At 35.3% G+C, this 21,637-nt stretch overlaps 1 long non-coding RNA gene across 1 annotated transcript in view; it reads left to right on the top strand.

The window, feature by feature from the left end:
- The window catches only part of LOC116225802 (uncharacterized), a 67,413-nt gene extending 46,618 nt beyond the window's left edge, over nt 1-20,795 (top strand). The window contains exons 3-6 of the long non-coding RNA XR_016466210.1: nt 85-150; nt 648-723; nt 13,382-13,510; nt 20,549-20,795. This is a non-coding gene — a long non-coding RNA (uncharacterized LOC116225802). The remainder of the gene's footprint in view (nt 1-84; nt 151-647; nt 724-13,381; nt 13,511-20,548) is intronic.
- Nucleotides 20,796-21,637: the final 842 nt, after the last annotated feature.

Raw genomic sequence — 21,637 nt, 5'->3', positions numbered from 1 at the left:
AGTGTTCCTAGTTATGAAAACAAGTCCTGCTTTGTAAAGAGAATATGTACATTTTCTTTCTTTCTCTTCCCCCTTCTCATGTAGGATTATGGCAAGATAAATGGAGACAAGTGAGGAGGGAGAGCAATGTGAGACATCACCTCTGTAGCAGTGAGTACATTTCTGCATTGAGGAGGCTTGGTTAGAAAGTAGTTGCACTGACAACCTCTAATCTGTTCTGTCAGAAAACGCACTGTGTACCCTGAATTTTTCGGTGAGATAAAGGAAATAGTGTGAAAAAGCACCATAGCTCTTGGTGGTTCTGTGGTGTTTTTTGCTTGTTTGTTTTTGGTTTTGTTTTCAGAAAACAAAGCATTCTTATTAGTGGCTCACTAGCAATCAGTATTTGGACCTAAGAGTTAACTTGTTGTCCCTTGTTTGTCTGATCAGATTGGACACTTAAGGTAGAGGCAAGGTTTTTCTAGGTGTGTGCTGTATAGAATGAAATAATCCCCTGGATTTCTATGATTGTCGCACTGAAAATAGACAATCAGAAATATTATATTATGTAAAATGCTTATATATATATATATAGAGACGCATTGGTTTGGAATATGATACTTTTTTTTTTTTTTTTTTTTTTTTTTTGCTACACATAAAATTCACAGTGGCATCCAAGCACATGCTTGAAAAGTCATAGTGGTAATACTGAAAGAAACCTGAATAAGAAATCCAAAGAGCGTGGTAAGTTTAAAATCGACCACAGGCGAAAAATAATATATACACCTTGTCTAGAAGGGTCATATATTCTGTCTGAGCTAAAATTTATGCTTTTTAAAAGATAAAATTAAAAATAAAACAGTTGCTGTCACCAAGTTACTAGTTACCGGGAATAAATAGCAATCTGGAGACAGAAAAAATGATATAAGGATTTTGCTGATGACAGAGAAAAATATGTATTACATAGTTGTTATAAAAATTATGCAAGTCAGCCACCATAACGGGGTTTGTCTATCTGTTTCTGCAATGTTGATAATCCAAGCAAAAAAAAATCTGCAGAGTTAAAGTTGTAGTAACAGCTCAAGCTGGGTGCCTCTGAGGATGTGCCCAGAACAACAACAAAAAAATCCCTGAGCAATTACTCTTTACATTCTACATTCCCAATCTTTTATCTAACAGTCCGGACCAATACTAATATTAGGGTTGTAGATTTTACTTCTCTTTTTTGGTTCCTTTCATTGTCTCTAGGTGAGCTGTTTTCTCTTGTCTTTAGGGCTGTAGAATCTACCAAGTTTCACAAACTGTCAATATTGTCTTTCTTACTTTCTTATCTCTCATTTCCAGCTGACCGTGTGATCTTCCTTACTTATAATTGGGTAAAAGTTCAAGACCTGTGGCCTTAGGCTTCAGCAAATTTAGCTACTTGTGCTAAACAGGCTCTATACAAGCTGCTTTTTTAAAAGTGGCATACCAAATTGCATAATAGTAGTTCTCTTTTCCTTAAACAGGAACACAGAGCAAATCATTTAAATTACTGTATTCACTTGTAATGGTCAATCTAAATCAGCCGAGATCTTGGCTATATGTGAAACTTGCAACATATTAACAGTAGTCGTAATACAGGGTAACCTCCCCAGGGATACAGTTAATCTTACAAAACAATGCCCTGAGTAAATACACTTTATTTCTGTTCCCATATGGAGATTAAAATGTTTGGAATAGCAAAATCACATCTGTTTGGTGCTTAGTAACAATATATGATAAAGAATGTAAATGACCTCCTGAAATTACAAAATAGCTGCAACTATTCTAAAACTTCCTGATATTAGCAAGATTAACAGCAGTTAAATGTTGATAGATTTTGGTAATTTGATATGAACAACTAAAATGAAAGGGTCTGAAAGGATGAGAAGAGACGAGAGAATAACGTGGATCAAAGAAGATAGATGCTATATTAAAGTAGGGCTTTTAGAAAAATGATGTTCTTGTATATCTTTGCACAGACTTCATATATTCTGCTATATGATATTTGATACCAGCCACATGCAAATTGTCAGTGCAATACTTACTGAAACTCTTCCTTCATTTAGTCATTCCTTTCCTTCTGTACTGCTATTGGATTTGTGCTAGTCTTAGACTACTAAAACCAAAGCAGTTCTTCAGCTCCAATACTTGACTTCAGTATTTGGAGTAGAGGAATCCAGTTTCTGTTATCAGAGTTACCTATTGTTGATAGCCTGGACTCTTCAACCAAGCTTTCCTTGGAGCGCCCTGTGTGCTACAAGAGAGATAAGGGCCAGGAAAAGACCTTCTGTTAGCTGATGTCTGCAACAGTACTGTTAAAGTAATGGCATATTCTGTTGCATCCAGCTCCTTCATGTAAAATTTACAATTTTAGGGAAGTGGTAGGGCCATGGATTCTCAGACTCTGTCTGTCAGTTTTAAATGACCATTTTTCCTGCTCTTGAACAATGGTCATTCCATACCAGTTACCTGACGTCACTTCATAATTTTTTTTCCACTTTACATGGAGATATTTCAGATTTAAATTATTTTCTATGGCTGCTTATCCTTGCATGTTACAGGACTGTACTCAGACCACATATTCTCAGAAATATTTATAAGCCTGTTTGAAACAACTTATCAAAATGCCAGATTGAGTGTATTTCCAGCTTTTTAATTACCTAATTAATCTAAAAGAATATGATGTGGTCCTATGCAATGTGATGGACTGGGTTTAATTTGGAAGCAGTCTTCTGGTGTGCAGATTGCTTTCCTGAAATCTCTGGAACCTTCAGGGTTTGGAGCCTGTTTGGGCTATGTCCATACTACTGAGTAAAGGAAGTCTGAGAACTGAATACTACTCCTCAAGAATAAATGTGGCTTTTGTCTGAATATCTTAGAACTTGTTCCCTCTACTGGGAAAGAGCTACTTGGAATGAGCCAAAGCAAAGACGATGCTTTCTAACAGAAATATGATACAGGTGATTGGATTTCTCTCTGACTTCCAAGGGCCACTTGTTAAATGTTGTATGAGTCTGAATACATTTCTCCTCAGAAGACTGGAAATACTGAGAATTTTTAAGGACAGAGTGTGGGGGTTTGAGGAGACTGAGCTGTGGGAAGAAAATGAGAATTGTTAGAACTGAAGGTCTGAGGGACTGGGAACCATTTCAAAATAGGTTTAGGTGCATTTATGATAAGAATCTAGGGTTATAGGGAACTATGCAAATGGTATAATTTCAGTTCTAATGCTAGTTTTCTTGTAAAAATCCAAAAGTTTAAGAAGATTTGTCTGCAGTGGAGTTGTATTATTTTATCCACAGATTTTCTGAACTTTACATCAAACATGTATTTCCAACACATGCAGATGAGAGCACTATGGCAACTGTCTCTGTTAAAGTTATTGGAGCTGAGCCTTTTTACCATCTCAATTGATGATGCAAAATATCTACATCCATCCCCTGAATAGTTTCAGTGTGTTTTGTTGAAAACAGAATCCCATCATAGTGAAAGGTCATAAATTGGGAATGGAGGGGGAATATAGTGAGATAATGTAGAGTAGTTATAATTCATGACAAATGATAAGAAAACAAACAGATAAAATAAGAAAGCATATCTTCTATTTAGTAGCCTCATGCATATTTATACAGTATGATAATCTTAGGAATACTTTGGTTTCATATTCTGTTCTGATTATTTTCAGTTGTAATCCCTACACTTTTCAGAGAGTATGTCATGTTTTGTTCCTTATCCTAAGTGAACAATGCCATGATTGCTATGAGTTAAGTAAGATTAACATTAGATTACCTAATTGGTATCAGGGTATGCTAATTCATGCTTTGTCATTTCATTTAATACATTTTCGTTTAGGGTAGATTTTTCAAAAGAATCAACCAGTAAGTTGTTTCTCTAGTCACAGTTAAAGTGGATGTATGAAATGTTGATTTGAGTTTTTATAAGTGACAGATACAGTGAAAATTAGAAAAGAACAGCAGCACTTAAATGAAATAGCTTTAGTACAGAAATTGCCAGAAGCTCACATAATTACAGGAATTGCTTTGATCAGTTTAAAAGTAGCGAAATGGAAACTTGTCTACAAATACCATTCTGTTTAGGAGAAGAACTGTGAAAGAATTTCCAGGTAAATGTAAGAACAACAGGGAGTGTGAGGTAGGGAATGTTGCCTACAATCTGTTGACTGTAAAACACCTCATATTCTGAGTGGAGATTTTTCCATGCCCAATGACTTAAAGAAGATGAGAGATAATTAAAAAAATAATTTGTCTTAGTAACATGTGCAATGGCTTCTCTGAATGTAACACCTCCTGTTTTATTATGGTAGCCCACAATTCAGAGGCGAATGTTGGTGGTATGGCAGTAAAAGTTGAGCCTTCTCACCAATATTCCATTTCATTTTGTTGCCATGTGACAGATGGCAGCAGAGGGGCAGTCTGACAAATTGATTCCTGACACGGAAGCGTGCATGAAGAAAAGATGTTTCCTCCATGTGGAATGCTTGCTGAATGTTATGGACACCAAAGACTGGATTTGTGCACATGGAGGTTTTGAGTGTTGTGTTTCAGCAGTGGTTAAAGCAATGTGAAAGGCAAGGCACATTCTGATGGCCATGCAGATTTACATGAGCACAGCATCATGCAGGCTTTTATACATTGCAGGTGAAAATGCTCAGCTCATAATGCCATTGACTATGTTGAAAAATAGCATTCTGTAGCTTAGAATTTGCTCTGTCAAATAGTGTTATTGTGCTCTTTGTTTCTGTTGTAGTTTCAGTGGGAGTAAATAGTCATCTTTTTTGGAGCAGAACTGTTTGAACTTGTTAAGAGTTTCTTGTGTACTTTATTTCCAATTCACACCCTTTCAGATGCATCATGCAGAGATGCAGAGTACTGTTAGTGTCCAAAATCACCCGAGTAACAATGTCATAGAGACGTACCCATCTTAATTTACAAACACAACAGAAATAAACCTGAGTTGCTGTGTTCCTCACTTGGAAGGAAACTTTTTTAAAGTTTCATCCCTTGCTTTACAGTAAAGTGCAGTAAAATTTGGCACTTCTCCTCTCAAAGTATTTTGTTGCTTCATTAAACTGAATGTAGCAGAAGTTTTCAGGCACAGACATACAGTTGGTTCTGTGGGCCTTAGTGCATTAATGCGTTTGATTCAAACACAGTAGGAAAAAGTTCCAGTTCAGAGATGTAAAGGATTTAACTAAACTCATTTAGCTCTTAAGAGACACAAATATGCAGTCTTGGCAGAAAACAGTAGCCTAGTACATTCTAGGAATAATACTATCTATTCACAGCAGAATTGCAAAAATGCTTGGCCTATTGCTTTTTTTCCCTCCTGTAAATTAGTCATTTGTAGCAGAATTACAAAAATGCACCAAAAGAGAAATGTTACCTCAGGAAATAAAGATATGTATTACTTTGTTGCTCACAATTTTTAAACATGTTGTTGGAGATTTCATTTTCCCCAAGTTAACCTCGACAACAATGAAAGGAAAACACAATAATCATTCCAACAGTAATTGCTCCCAGGATATGTATGTCCTTTCTAAAAGTTCAAATATTAAGTGTGTAGGCACTTTTGAACTTTATCTTAAGAATCATGCCAAAATGTAATCTAGTGTTCCAGAAATTCCTCTTAGCAGAATATAGGTATCCTACCCATCAGAACCCACTGGTGAGACCACCTATCACTTTCTTGGAGCTGGTGATGAGCACTGCCATTCACCTGAGAAATCTAAAGGCCGTTTCATTGTCAGTATACTGCACATGCTAAAATTCCCTGTCTAGAAAATGATTTTGTGGGCCAATGACTGTGTTCAGATTTACTGGATTCACTGATTTAATTTTATAGGTTATGATAATAGATTTTTTGTTATCAAATGTTTTAAAGGTTTAGGTATTTATTTAGCTAGTTCGTATATGGTAGCAGTGGAGCTACCTTTGAATATAAAGAATTGAAACTTAAGATTCCTTAAATATTTACAGGATCAAGGTCTGATTGAATAATCAATAATTTGATTTGTTAATTCTGAGAATTTCTGCAAGAACTTAGGTTTAGCTGTCTTAAAGAAGTTATAGTACAGTGGGAAAAAAAAATCCTATTCTCACTCTGTGGAGCTTCATGTCTGAGTCAGGGAAGCTGAAAGTTCATTTCTCAATATAAACAAATTTTATAAACAAGTTTTTAATATCTTGCTTAAAATATGGGTTTTCCATATTCTTAGCCAATTTCTATAGTATGCTTTCCAAAGCTTTGTATATTAAATTAGAATATACCCTGAAATGCATTTCTTTTTTACTTCTGAAATGTAAGTTCCCTTAAGGAAAACATATGAATATCTCTCATATGTCCTGATATATGAAGCTACAGAATAATTAGTAATTTTCTTTATTAAATAAGCTTACTGCATTCTGTGTAAGCATACTACTTTATATAGATACATAGAGAGCTTACAAAACAAATTGCAGCATAGCAGTATTGCGAATGAGAGATGTTTTGACATCAAAAATAATATTTATTCATATTTCATTATGGTTCTAAATCTTAATGACAATATATGTGTGTTAAAATAGAGTAAGCAGCTTATTACCAATACTACCAAATAAGAATAATAATAAATTAAAATGCTAGTAGATGTATCAAGGGGAAAACAAGAAAATAAATATTTTCAGAATTAATTCTTCTGTATTACCTCATTCCATCTCTGTTCTATTTTGGATTTTTTTTTAATTTCATGTGTTGCAGTCAACTCACAGATATTTATTCTATAGAAGGTACTTGCCTAATTCTGTTTATTTTAATACATTTTCCCATTTGTAATTTATTTACTATATCTGTAGTGCTGTACCTTCTTATATCATTCTTTTCATCCTAACACTTGAGTTTTCTGTTATGTAAAGAGGAAAAAGTTAGCGTAGTTGAATATTATCAAAGTTTTTAAAACCATTATACAACAATTTCTTTCATCTGGTGAGTCTACAACCCATGACAAAGAAAATTTGACAGTTTACTCAGCATGGTGCCTGAAGTTTGACCTATTACTCAAGCCATTATTCTTTTTATCCTTGGAGCTGGTACATTTATTTTATTTTTCATGTCAATTGGTGGCTGAGTGTTTGCCCCCCAGTATCCATGCCTTTGTTCTTGTGTGGGCCCTAGGAGAAAAACAGTCACATAATTATACTTTGGTACATACTTTTTATTTTTTCTGGACTCCCACTAGGATAGAAGATATTGGTAGGAATATAAGAAGAAACCTTTTTATTTGTAGCTGTATCAATTTGTTACGCTTTAACACTGGTAAGACAAGCATACAGCTATGGCTGTTATATCATGCAGTTATAATCATAACTGCTTATTCATATTTCAGCATCAGGCTTCTGAGGCAATTAGCAATACTCAAAGCAACACGCAAAAAGTTTCTCTCTATCAAGAAATACATACATTTCAATAGAATAGCCAATTTACACCTTATTCCAGAAATTTTACTCACCAAAGGCACTAGAATGAATAGGTGGATGTGAGGGAAAGGCTTGCTCACTTATTTTTATTTTGGAAAAATAAATGGGAAACATATGTTGATATCGTGGTGTGAATGGCCTACTGCATTTGTTATGAAAAGAGCATGAATTGCAGAACCTCGCAGTGACTTCTACTGTTTAGCACACATATTTTTCATACTTGCTACTTCAATTAATCCAAATTGTTAAAAGAGATTATGCCAAAACCAGTAGGATTTTCTGGTTATTATGATTTATAACACTATTACAGAAAAACTCCAGAAAATTCTGCAGTACAACCTTGTATGATTTGGATAATTCCGGATGATAAAGCTGAAGTAGACAATTTCTCCATTTCTACACAAATGGCAATAAATGTCAGAGGGATGCTGTTCCAGCTCAACCTTTTACAGAAGTCTGATTGCTTTAAATTTTGCCTGGAACTTATGCAATCAACTTGATAGTTTAACAGAAGTGGTTATTAACTCTTCTATTTTGTAGGAAAGCAAAACTTGAGCACGCTGAAAGTACCCAAATGTATTAGAACAAATGTTCAAATTGCACTGACAAAATAATTCAGGTATCTACAATAAATTATTGCTTATCAGTGAAGTTGCTGATAACTGGTATAGCTCCAAGTGACAAGTAATAGCATCTTCTTGAAAAATGGAAAACATCAGTATACTGTTTAGCAAATACACAGCAGAGCAGTCTTCAAAAGTAGCATTTTCACACTATTTTAAGATTATTGCACTACCTTGTAAAGTTTTGCTGGTATGTGAACAATTAAATGATTATCATCTTGTTATGATAATTCCCATGTTCTCTATTTTGTTTCTCTCATGAGATTTCAAAGCAATTTTCATTAGAGGTCAGCCTTGTTATTCCTGTTTCGTAGGATAAATTGTTGTCCAGCACATCCAGAGGCAGAATTGCAAAGGGAAAAATGAAATAAAATTAGGTTCTAATTTCCACTGGGACAGGCTATCTCTCACACACAGTAAAGCACATGGGGAAAAATCCAGTTTTTCATCTTACATCACAATGTAAGTGATTGGTCAAAAAAACAGGGAAGTTGTGATTCAACAGTACATATTGGATACAGAGAGACTATTTTTGGTATTATTAAACACTTAGCTAGGTTATATGGTGGATTTGTATAACGGTATTGTACATCTGACCTTTTTTTTCTACTACTTTAACCTGGATATTTTAAGAGAAAAATTAAATCCCATTCTGACTTCTTCAGATCAGACTCTGATTGCACATTTATGCTTTAGTTAAAAAACAAAACAATAACAACAACAACAACGACAGCCAATAATTATGAGGTTTATATCTTTACAATAGCAGAATTGAGTAAATGAAACTCTCCTTCAAAAATGTACTGATTTGAAGTACTTAAGTGAAAGCTAATTCCTTCTTGCTTTTGTCCATCATCGATTTTCATCTTTGTAAAAAATTCAACAGTACTCTACTAGAGCCACTCAAAGAACATTGTGCCCCTTTGGCACAGAGTAGTAAACAAGTCCCACAGAGCTTGGAAGATTATCAGCTGTTGAGGAAGCAGACATTTGACTCTGAGCCCGTAGACACACACAGCAGGATGCATAAAATAAGGTAAAAATAATTGTGCCACTGTGTCTGGCTGAGAAATTCAGAATTCCTGCAAGTGAGAAAATAATGAACATATAAGATAGAAAACGAGTAACATCAGAGTGAGGTGGCTTACAGATGAGCTAAGTGAGCTGCAGTTTTGCTTTTTGTATTTTGCCAGGATGAGAGGAGAGGTTTTGTGAACATATGACATAAAAAGAAGAAAATGATGAAAAGATAAAGATGTAACTGAAAGGACTGCAGAAGGGAGACAACAGATTTAAGACACCGATCCTTAGTGAACAAGATAAGAAGCAATGGGAAGAAATGAACAAACGTGAAATTTCTTCTGAGCAGAAGATAGGGTGACCAAGCACTGGCATAGGCTGCCTGGAGAGGCTGCAGGCTCTCACTCCTTGGAGTGAGAACTCAATACTTGACTAGACGTGGTCCTTAATGGCCCTGCTTGAACAGATAGGTTGGACTTAGATGATCTCAATATGTCGCTTCCAATCTAAACTGTTCTGCAAATCTGTGATTTCTTGCAGCTTTTTTTTTTTTTTTCCCTCTGTGTTGTATGACTAATGCCTGCCTGAAAAACAAACTAAGATCATACCATTATTTCATATTTATTTGTTAGTAAACAATTTTTTTTTTAACCTAAAATTCTGAAATTTTCTAAGGATCTTTTCCCACTCCACTGTTACCTGATATATTTTTCTTTTCTTTTTTTTTTTTTTTTCCTTCAGAATAATTCCATATAATCTTTGTAAATTTGTCTTTTATTTAGCAAACTGATGTTAAAAACACTCACAGTCTTCTAAATGTGCAAATCGAATGTCAAAGATAAGGGCTTGAATAATTTCTATTCAGTAAAAGCACTTAAAAGTCTTGCATTAAGCTGAGTATTCTAGTTCTTTCTGAAATAAACAGTTTTTCAAACGGTTTAGTCTTTTGTAAAATTAATATGCAATTAATAACGTACAGTTCCCCCTTGTCTCTCCAAAGCAGAATAGCTTTGGCATCACACACCTCCAAGGCCTATTTTTATGTGACTTTGGAGAGCATTCAAGGTAATTCCCATTATCATATGATTAAAATGTGGGAATTGGCAAGAAGAAACCAAGCCCTCCTACATGTGTGTTCACAGTAAAGAGAAATTAGTTTCTTGTATTATTACACAATCTTTCATCTTTGGCATGATGATGGTTCAAAGTAAGAGAGAAAAGATGAACATGAAATTAACCGATATGCCAAATGTAACACCAGTAATGAGTTATATTCATTATGTTTAAAAACTATCTACTGTAGATGTTCTGTGCAAGATAAACGTGGGATAAATCTTATTAGTTTCTTTCCATCTTTCTTACCAACAAATGTAAAAAAATCCCTGATACTAAGTGTCAGTTGTTGTTAATTACATACATTCAAATCCTTATTTTCAAGTCATGGAAACAAAACTTATGGTATGGATCACTATCCAGAATGAACAGGAATGAAGGAACTATTTCCTTTGTCTGATTATACAAATTGTGACAAGCGCCAGCAAACTGAATGGCAGTGATAACCATTGATGTTGATAAAAACAAGAGAGGCTTAAATAGTATATTAAAGAATGGAAAGGAAAAGCAATGTACAGCTTTGGAAACAGTGAGCAAGTAGTTGAGATGTAGCTTAAAATAGGAAACAATGCAAATGTTTTGGAGTCTGTGTGTTGATTTATCCTAAATAGGTTGCCACTTGCTATGAACCATTTGGAAGAAGTCAGGTTTTCACAGGCATCTTCATGTGCATGTGGTGCAGCAGAACAGATGCTCAGCTTCACTGTCCTAGGGCTCAGCATATGGGACTGATGGCTTACTGAATTAACATATCCAGTTTTGTCAGCTTGTGGAACAATATTCTGGGCTTTCTGACATGATCTGGAAAGATGTTTTCTAATTGAGATACAGAACTTCTTTAAAATTGATGCATCAGGATTTAAATAAAAGTAGATCTAATCTAAATAATATCTAATATTTCAGAAATGTCTGAAGAATTGGTAGTTGGAAAAGGACTTCAATCTTCACTTTTTTGTTGTTGTTATAGTATGTTATATAGTGTATAAGTATGTTATATAACAGTATCAAAGTATGTTCTCTAAAAATACGCAAGTGCATGGGCAGGAGTTGGAGATGCAAGCTGTTAGGCTTTTTATTTGTTTGCTAATTTTCATCCTATTCCTCTATTCTCTTTTCTGACTCACTATCACTATTTAGAATGCTTAGAGCTGTGAGAAAGCAATGTCTGAAACCTGGATTACTCAAAGGCTTGTCAGAATTGAGCAGCCTTATGGTACGTGTTCAGTGCAATATACAGCATTTATTATTGCCAGTGACTGCTCATTTAGAAATTTAGCGAAGAAGAGAGTAAAGATTGCCTCTGTGCTTTCAGACCGTGTTCTCACAATTTTTTTAATCTGCTGTTTGAATGTCTTTATTTTTCATTTTTGTTTTCCAACCACAGTGACAGAGAGATTAAATCTTAATCACATTTGCAAAAAGAAATTGATTCAGCAACAATCCAGAAGATTTTTTTTTTATTTTTCTATCACCATATGTATTTATTGAAGTTTGAGTGTTTTGATTCCTATTGTGAAGACCTCATATTCCTTTAAATATGTCATTTCTGTTCATAAGTATGTGGGTTTTGTTTGTTTGTTTTGCCTTACATTTTCCTACATTTTATTTTAATTTTCAAAGAAAGACAGGGACTGTGATTTGCAGAGAACATTGTGTCAGAACATAACATCAGCTATAGGGCCCCAGGCTGCTTATAGTTCTTTTCATCTGCTTTACATCATACTATTCATTGACTGACTTTTCTAATCTTACTCTGTCACTCCTAATGTCATTTCGGAAAAAAATGTATTTTAAAAAATTTTTATTTCACTTTCAAGTAAATACAATGTCTACAGAATCAGGAATCAACATTGGAATCAATATCCTCTCTGTCTGCTGCTTTGGGAGTCTGTTATAACCAAAGTAGATTGAAAATAAAATTAGAAAGAAAAAAATGATTAAAAATTTATATTTTGAAACCAAAATGCTCTTTAGAAAAATGATAATTTAGATGTGACCACATATGGAAAGATTTTTCTGGACTCAGGATACAAAGATGAGAGTCCCCTTCATGACCTGCCTTAGAAAGACAAGGGCATAGCTTCTGTTCTGCTTTGCGGGAAAAGGGATTTAAGAGTGAAGTCTACCACCTACCCTTTGATTGGAATGAAAATATGTTTCAATTTTACAATGATGAAGGTGGAGAACAACAGTAAAAATCTTTTTTTTTCTCAAGATTCTACTTTTTTTAATTCAGAAAGTCCTATACATAATAATGTGTAGAGTGATTTAAAAACAAAACATAAAAAACAGATTAACCTTCAGTGGTACAATACTGTCCTGAAATATGTAAATCTGTTTAGATTAGGCTTAAGATCAGGATGACTGGATCACAACAGGGACTTACAGGAGACTCCCTTATCTCTCGCTGAACCTGTTCTGTCAGGAGAAAAAATGATAGAGCCAAAGCAACAAAAAATTGCATTCTGCAGGGTTCTGGAAATAGTTTTTATTTTCCATATTCCTATTTTGTTTTGAATTACATGACAGTTTTAAAAGAAAGTTTATATTCTAATTTATGTGTGTCTGGTGGCAGTTTGTTTGTCATTGGCTGCTACCTCCAGCTTCCTTTCAGCCAGTCTGATGCTAAAAGAGAACTAATGACAAAACACAAACAGATCTACTGTGTAAGATTAATGAGTAGTCATTTGTTGCTATCTATGTTTATAACATTTTGAAACACTGTTGTCAGTATTGTCTGTTCAGCCGTAACCTTTTGAGCTAGCTGTGAGAGAATCACAGATTTTATGAAATTCTGGGGCTGTGATACTGCGAATCTACACCAATTGTCTGTGGTTTTGCAGTTGTGATTTGTCAAATCTTACCTTCCAATTTAAATAGCAAGTTATTTTGGTGAAAGAGCTGGTTTCATTCTAGTAGTGCCTGCATCAGGAATTATAGCCAATGTAATCAATATAGTGCGACCTCAACTCAATTTAAATCTTAACAATGTAACATGAGCTTTGCATTTACCAATGTCTCTATCTTCTTATTAAAGTAAAGCAAAGCTAGTAAACCAATTCAGATGTAGGAAGCAGAAATAAGAGGCAAATCCTATCAGATTTGTTGGCTGGTTATTGAGCTTAGCGGTGTTCACATTTCTCATGCACACAGAACTGCTAATGCTGACGCAGGGTGACTACGAGTGATCAAGCAGAGTGTGCCTGCCCACTCTTTGTAAGGAAAAATCAATTGAAAGGGGCAGAGATATGGAGATGACCATGACTTCTGTGCTAAGACAAGGTCAGTATTCGTACACCGATTGTTAAATTAAATTGTTAAATCCTGTCCAGTGAAATAAAACATGCATTAGATTTTCTATTTCTATTTTAATGCTAGGATTGTAGGAAACATCTGTCTAAGCTATAAGACATGTGGAACTAGCAAGACATTGATAAAACTGAGGCTCAGTTTGCAGCAGGGCTTCCACTGTCACCCTTTCAAGAGAGCAAAAAGGCATCTTGAGTTTTCAGAGAGGTTCTGCTTCAGCTGCAGAAGGCTGTCTACATTCTGACTCGCATGAAGGGCATTGCATATGCTGATGTTACAGTAAACTCACTTGGTTACATTACCTATTTGAGAGAGTTACAGATGCTAGGAGTAACTGGAGATTCAGACACTTTGTTGCCCCTGGGATGGTATGCTTATTCGTCTGTGTTCTACAGTGATGTGGTACTTTCATTCTAACCAAACCAAGCTTTAAGCAACAAAAAGGTAATATCCAGTGTATATGTTAAAATTGGATCAGAGCCATCACATGACCCCTAATCCTAAAATTGCCAGGGCACCTGCTCAACTCTAAACACATGAGTAGAATCTGACTGAAAGCATTATCTACATGAAGTTAACTGTGTATTTGGAAGATCTTAGCTGTGGCAACTGAGTGTTGAAACAGGGAGAAAGCTTGAGGTTAAAATAAAAGGGGGTTTTGACAAAAACCTTACTTGTCACAAGTTACATGTATGGCAAAAGTTCCTCTAACTTGAAGAGGGTCCAATTACAATCAAGAGTCATATCTAATGTATGTCTTGAGACATATGGGTATGGATAGAGAAAGTGCAAATGCATAAGTGCCTTGAATTAGAAGTGAAAAGGAATGCTAAATATGTTTGTCTGTGACACTGTTAACTCCATTGAGGCAATATTCGTAAGAGATTTTCAAGCGTTTGCATCAGGTGGGAAAATATGATGCATTTCCCACCATCTGTTTACCTCACACAAGCACGCTGATTTGTGCAAACTAGTTATTATGGACATTATACTGACTTGACAAGCAAACACCTGTTTGTTTCTACAAATACCAGTAGTATAGTTTGCACTCACTCCCACAGACACCAAAGGGCTTTCTGAAAAGTGAAATCATGCTGAGCAAGAGCAAATGGAGGTAGCATTAAGTACTGGCCGCAGTGTAATCTTCATAGCTCTTTATGGATGAAAGCCAGTAAGGTGGTACTCCATCTTTTTCATCTATATCAGTTACGTATGGTTACACTAACGTTCAACCTTTTCCTTATCTTTTGAGTGTTATGCTCATTTCCATTGTTACAGATATTAGTAGATGCGCATAGGCCTAACTGTCACTGCTGTCTCTGTGCAGGAACCAGTGGGTTAGCAAGCTAAGAAGTGTGATACTGTTCGGATAGTGATAGTTCAGCACATCCCTCTCTCAAGCCTCTGGTAGCATGACGCCTAGATGTGGAGCCTGAACAGCAAATTCAAACATCTTTGTGTCAAAAGACTCAAAAAGGAAAAGACTACATGATTGTCTGAAGTATTGTAGATAGACATACACTCTTTCCTTTGAGTTGCATCAGAAATCTAGGGTGGGGAAGAATAAGAAAGGTTATGAGCATAGACTGTGCATAGGAAATACAGCAACTAGTTCAAGAGAAAACATGCCTTTTTCCTGATTTCTGTAGCAGAGTTCCCAGTTGTAAGAAAGTGATATCTGCTGAAATATATGGTCTTTTTATTACTATAAAAAGCAGAAGTGATTTCTCTAGTGGAGCCATGCTAGCTGGAAAAGGTCAGATTTTCAATTCTTTACTACAGCTCATTGACTGATCTGCAAAGTGCTAAACCAAAATCCAAACCAACAACACCTGGACCTTATATCTTTGTGGACAAGTTTCTAAGTATTCAGAACGAGAACTGTTCCTTATTGCCCTCAATTCTTCCGTAGCCCTTCACTCAATATCAAGAACAGCTTCTGAAGTAGAATGTTATGATCAGATCATTTAAAGGCATCTTGTGGCAATTAAATAAGAAAAGAGCAATTCTATAATTGAATCACATTTCATAATTTGCTTTTTCATTGAGTGCTATGAATATCAGCAATCCCAGCATTCACTTTAGGAAACATCAGCTCTGCCTATCCCAGGAAAATATAGGAAAGCCAGTTTTCACACCCTGACAGATCCAAATAGAACTCATGTCTCCTCTGACATTCTCTCCAGCAGGTACTAATGTTAAGCAAAGGGATTCACCGGTGTGCAGCTAGCATATTAGTATTATTACACCATGAATGGCTGATAGGTCCTGTATAATCAATGAAAATTATATAAAGGAATATTATATAATAAAATAATATTAAAATGTTATAACAATGAAATAAGCAAGAGAGTTAGGCACAGCAAGACAAAGAGAATAAATAGGATGCTCACCCATGTCATGGGCTTGCTCAGGAAACTCCAATGGAGTGGATCTTCCAAAGAGAGAGAGAACCTTCCCCACTGGTCGTCAGCTTTTAAATGGGTCTAGGAGAGGTGCAGCCAGGCTCCACCCCTTCCTGCAGCACAGGTGAATTGCTTTCACCTGTGCTCCCAGGGCTGACTCATTGCTCGCCTCAGGTGATTAATCAGAGGTTCAGGCCGTGACTCAGCAGTTCCCATACAGGTCCGAAGTGTTATTTTGTTTGGTGGATTTTTCACTCTTGATGGCCCCTTACCCCCTTTTTAATAAAACCTGGCTTTCCTCCTGCTTGAAGCATCTTTTTAATGTACAAAAAATACAACTATTTATTTCCTCTGATCTGTAGTGCTGTCCAGACGTGCTGAGTGATAACATAGGACTTGTTTCATGGATTTACTGCTGACGCAGTTAGACATACAGCAACTTCATTATTGACCAGAATTCCATAACTACCTGTGTATTCTTCCTGTTGTCAAGAATTAGGATTTGTTGCTGAATGGGAAATGGAAAAAACTACAACAAAATATCAGTGTAACTATATAGATTAACTGGTAAAATAGCAAACACAAAAAACTTGTAAAAAAACACACACACAAAAAAAAAAAACAACGTGAAAGATAGTAGCACTACAGCTAAGTTTGTTAAGTAAACCAGATGTTAGGCTACAGCAACAGAAAGATGTTGCAAGCTTCCAGTAATTTTATGAGATGAGGCAAAAAAAGTGAATAATTTATTTCCACTTTCAGTAACGAGTATAAATTTACATTGACTGATTCTATTTCATGTCATATCTTGGCAATTGTCTCTGTCATAGAATCTCATAGAATCAAACTGCCCAGATTGGTTCTGAAGTCTCATTCTTTGTAGAGATTCAAAACCTTCCTGGATGCTTCCCTAGGTGCAACCTACTTTAGGACACCCAATGATCTCCAGAGGTCCCATCCAACTCCTATGATTTTGTGATCTTGTGAAATATGTAACTCAATGTATATACATAGATCCTTGGGTGAATTCTGTTGTACCTGAGAAACACAAGCTGTTTGGTGGATATATAAGCACAGAAGCCTCTTTGTAGAACAAAAGTTTTAGATTTTACCTTTTTCTTATTGTTTTTATACTTTAGTCTGAAAATCTGCAGTTCCTGAAAAAAAACAAACCTTCAAATTTTGAGTCCACAGCAATGATATCTGCATTTGTCAGCAGCAACTTCATCTGCTTCTTCTTTAGCATTGTTAGCTTAGCAGTTGGTAAGACATCTCAGTTTTGGGATAAGCAGAGACGCAGAGGAAGCTGATTCCACTGCAAATGGTTAAAGAAACCTGGAATACAAAACTGCAACACAGTCCACTTAGTCCAAATGCATGGGAGGATTCAGTGCTGTACATGACCTCACAACAGACAAAAATTCAACTGGGCCATACTGACATAGGTCTAGAAGATCTTATTTGCACTCCTTTCCATGTTCCATCAGTTGGAAAGCAATGTGGCAGAGAGCAGAAGTAAGAGAAAACAACTGTGCATGGGAGGAATAAATATTTTCAGTTTGGGGTATTTCTGCTTCTTCCCCTTCTCTCCCACATTTGGTTACAGATGACAAAGAAAGTGATAACATGTGAACCCTCATAAAAAATGTAGTAATTAGAAGGAAGTTGAGGAAATAGAAATGAAGAGAGTCAATCTGGATCTAATGATAAAAATACAGACACCATTGTTGAAATTAAAGAGATTAGATCTCATTATGCTGAGAAATGTCTCCCGTGAGGACTACATTTGTCATCCTGTATAATGAAAACCTGATTTTGACAGTTCCATCTGTAAGTAACACTCCACCACACATATGTGAGGCAGTGACTCATTGTGCAACAGAACACAGGCCTGCATTTGTAGGCTGACTTACCACTGTGTCTAGCCTACTTACAGATTTTTCTATTATTATTATTTTGTTAAGAAAACGTCTATCTACCATTGTTCAGCAAATAGGATCTCATCAAGTGCACCGTCTTCATCTTGATAGAATTGATTCAGCAGCTGAATTATAGACCAAGTAATTGGAATCACCTAGCAGAGAATGTGCCCAAATTTATAAATAGGATCTGAACTCAAATAACGTATAAATAGGTAATAAACCAACCTCCAGATTTTCTGGTAAAGACTCATTATCAGTACCCAACACCTCCTTGATTAGCTTGCTCTCCTGGTATAAAATCCAGTTTATTACTTTTCCTTTACAAGTGATGAATTACTCTACTGGTGTCAATCAGGGGTATTCATCTAAAAGATTTTGGGAGCTGTCCTAGAGACACTGAGATTGCTGTAATATTCCTTTACTTTTTATGTTGTAGCATGGAGTCATTACATGGGAAAAGTGGGGAACAAAAAAAAAAAAAAAAGAGGTTATCTTTCCAGTTTTCTGTTATCAGACTATTCTCATATGTCCAATATTTTTTTTCCTGAAATTCCCTGTGTGTTTTTTTGTTTTTGTTTTTCACACTACATTTTGCACATTATCAGTTTGAAAGTTTTCTTAAAGTATATTCTGAAGAGTATTTTAAAAGTTCAGAAATTCTCCATGATTTCTCTATTACTATAAAACAGTAGATGAGACTTCAGAATACTTTTCTAAGAAATGACCAAGCTCCAATATTCTGCTTGTATTTGCCAGTCTTGTTTAGTATTCTTCAGAAGAACTTTTGATCATCTGATGCATTATTTCAATGAAAACAAATAACCAGGGAATCTATTTCATGGTTTGATATTTAGAAATTGCAAATTGTCAAAATATTGTCTGTTTTTCTTTTGTAGGGTGTTTTTTTGTTTGTTTGTTTGCCTGTTTACTTGAGTTTGTTATGCTAATGGATGAGACCTGGGGACCTGGGAATAACAGACCAGAGTCCTGAGGGTTATGGAAAGATGTTTGTGCTTGTTAGACTTGCATAATTTTCGTACCGGTTTAGGTTTCAGTGTGTTGCTTGAACTGCAGTCAGTAAAAAATGTCTTCACCTAGAAACAGTCAAATCCTCTTTTCATCACACCAATCTATTCTACACAATCACAGTCATGAGTGATATTTTTTTTCTTTTAGTCTCTGTCTAAAATTAAGTGTAGCTTACTTTTATATGGAAGGAAATTCTTTGACAGATATGAAACCCTATATTTCTAGACTGTCAGAAAAGCTGTAGCTTGAAACTACCTGCTGTGACCCAAAAAAGTTTCTGTGCATGGTCTAGACAGTCTCATCAAAAAGTTAGATATGAGTTTTATTAATATCTGTACTGAAAACTGTATCTACATTAAGGCATTTGATTGCAGACTAGAAGTAAGTCTACGTATTCTGACAGTTTCTTTTTTTCTTGCAATGAAAGAAGTACTTTATTGATACTTTATTATGTTTCCAGTATTTTTGAACTCTGTATGAAAGAGCTTTAAAAACATTCAGGGACTATTTCAATCACTATGTGGCTGATTCAATGTGATGTCAAGTTTCATGTTCATTAACACATTTATATAAACGTTTATACGTGTAATTGATGTCAGCAATTCCGTTTATGCATTTAAAAGAGCTTTAAACAAAACTTAAACTCTCAAAGATTATATCATTTACAAAGTAATTTCCAAGTCACTTAATCCATTTTGAAATGTTGCAACTGCTATGACAGTGCTATTTAAAAAAAATAAAAATAAAACAAACAATTATAATTTATACTGTTAATTCCCAAACAATCTAATTCTCTCTATTGTGAGCAGTAGAGATTTTTTTAAATAAAAAATACTGCAGTTTAACTTAACCCACCTTTATGTTGTCATAATTTAAGATAAATTATAATTGTTGAATCATAGAATCATAGAATGGCCAGGGTTGGGAGGGACCTCAAGGATCATGAATCTCCATCCCTCCAGCCACAGGCAGGGCCACCAACCTCCACATTTAATGCTAGACCAGGCTGCCCAGGGCCCCATCCAATCTGGCCTTGAACACCTCCAGAGACGGGGCACCCGCAACCTCTCTGGGCAGCCTGTTCCAGCACCTCACCACTCTCTCTGTAAAGAACTTCCCCCTGACATCCAACCTAAATCTTCCCTCCTTCAACTTAAAACCTTTTCCCCTTGTTCTGCCATTATCTACCCTTTCAAAGTGTTGAGTGTGTTAGATATCCCTAAACTGAAGATATAAACCAGAGAAATCTGTAGTTGAAATCATGTGAGACTGAAGAAACACTTAACAAAGATATACATCATTAAGATATGTAAATTCCATTAATTTATGTATTTTTAAGATAAGTTTTGATTAAGATTTTCCTAGAGTTCCTGGACTTCTTTGAAATTGAAACATAATTCTGTATTCCCAGTATTAACATAATTTGGCTATGGGAAAATTGCTTTTTTAGTTACGTTCCTCATGTTATCAGATTTGGTTCTATGCAAGTATAATATTTTATGGGAAACTATATGGCCTACAAAACAACAGATTTCATAACCAAACTAATTCTGTATTAAATCTCAAGAAAATGTTAACCTGCATTATTTCTAATGAAATAACATTCTTAAATCCTTCTAAAATGAAGCAATTTTCTTTTTTCTATTTATTTTAAGACTAAATCTCCTTCAAAGACCATCTCATGTTCCTGGTGCTGTTGTTTCAATTTGCAATTGACCAGCTATAGAAGTATAATCACAAGTTCAGAACAGCGGCATGCGAGGTAATACGCAGCACAGAGTGGTAAATGGGAGATGTAAACTGTTGACAAGAACTCTTGACATATTTCTTCAGTCTGTCATATCACTGATTTATCACAACAAGCAAACATGCTGATGCAAATTATGAATAGAAGAAAGCTTGGAAGGGAATGAGTAATTCTGTTTTTGCAGTTTCTTTTTTAATAAAATTGCTGAGCTTGTTTATAATGCTATAATAATATTATGAGCAACTGTTAACAGCTTAGCTTAATTATAGTCAATTATCATCAAGAAACCTGATTTCCAAAAAGTGGTTCTTCAAAAATTAGTGAAAGGATAAATCTGTTAATTTTATTGGCTCATTTTGGTCTTGAAAGTGAAAGCTGCATAGTCTAGGGAGATGGTTGAGTAAAATGGCAGAAACATTGTTTTGAGTGAAGAATATCGCTTGAGATATATATATATATATATATACATATTTAATTTGAGTAATTTTGTACAACTGATAATAGCCAGTTGTTGCCTGGTTGTTGTTTTTTCCATGTATGTGCCCTCATAGATACACACAGAGAGAAATTGCATCAGCACAAACAAACAGAATATTCCCAGGATAGAAAAAGGGGAAGCATGAAAAATTATAATAAAATTGAAAAAGCACCTCAAAACCAGAAATTGACAGAAGTTGTCTGCAACAGTTCTATCTCAGTAGATGAAAATTCGACTTCATGGTTTTTATGGGTCCACGTTTATAATTTCAACATCATTTTATTTGCTGTCTGGCCCCAGCCAGTGTCATTCATGTCTATCAGGTCTTCCTCCTCATTTATACTTTCTGTAGCTTCAGACTCAATATCTCATCCAGGATCCTTGTCCCCTGTTTACTCATATATAATGGAATCATAGAATCATAGAATCCTTGGAGTGGAAGCGGACCTTTAATAGTCATCTAGTCCAACTCCCCTGCAATGAACAGCTGAATCAGTTTGCTCAATGCCTGGCCCAGCC

The sequence above is a fragment of the Phasianus colchicus genome, chromosome 4, assembly GCF_987193195.1.
Source record: "Phasianus colchicus chromosome 4, bPhaCol1.hap1.1, whole genome shotgun sequence".
In the NCBI taxonomy this organism is placed as follows: domain Eukaryota; kingdom Metazoa; phylum Chordata; class Aves; order Galliformes; family Phasianidae; genus Phasianus; species Phasianus colchicus.
The sequence above is the reverse complement of the archived record's forward strand: the minus strand, read 5'-3'. Positions and strand labels throughout refer to the sequence as shown.